This window comes from Sinocyclocheilus anshuiensis, unplaced genomic scaffold, assembly GCF_001515605.1.
Source record: "Sinocyclocheilus anshuiensis isolate Anshui unplaced genomic scaffold, SAMN03320099.WGS_v1.1 scaffold1845, whole genome shotgun sequence".
NCBI lineage: Eukaryota > Metazoa > Chordata > Actinopteri > Cypriniformes > Cyprinidae > Sinocyclocheilus > Sinocyclocheilus anshuiensis.
Window position 1 is genome coordinate 98,933 of NW_015540953.1, and position 411 is coordinate 99,343.

Genomic DNA, 411 nt, shown 5'->3' on the forward strand with positions numbered 1-411 from the left:
CGCCGCGTGGGGCAGAGAGGAGCGAGTATGAGAAGCATTCACAGACACAGGCTGTGTGTGCGCTCTTCTGAATTGGGAATAGCCAACATGCATCATAAACTTATTTCAAATAAATCTGTTGGGGAGATAAAATGTGTAAGATAACGTTAATGTACTAACAAAAACATCTAAGAATATCTTTTATTCTCCAGTACTGAAAACAGAACCGATAAGGGAGCTCTTGATATGCGCTGTGACACAGCTCTTGCAAATTACCTTTTTTGTTCGTTGTCTGTCATTTCGAAGCTTAAGTTGCATACGTTTTTCTTTAGTTTTAATTTGCCTAACTATCGATCTGACCCAGTAGACGCCATAATCCACTCTGTCTCTCTCCCGCTTTCGTTTTTTTTTTTTTTTTTTTGGTGGGGGTTT

General features: G+C 39.7%; 1 protein-coding gene across 1 annotated transcript in view; it reads left to right on the plus strand.

The window, feature by feature from the left end:
- The window catches only part of LOC107689974 (DNA-binding protein RFX7-like), a 56,176-nt gene that overhangs the window by 33,808 nt on the left and 21,957 nt on the right, over positions 1 to 411 (plus strand). The gene's annotated exons all lie outside the window — the stretch shown is intronic.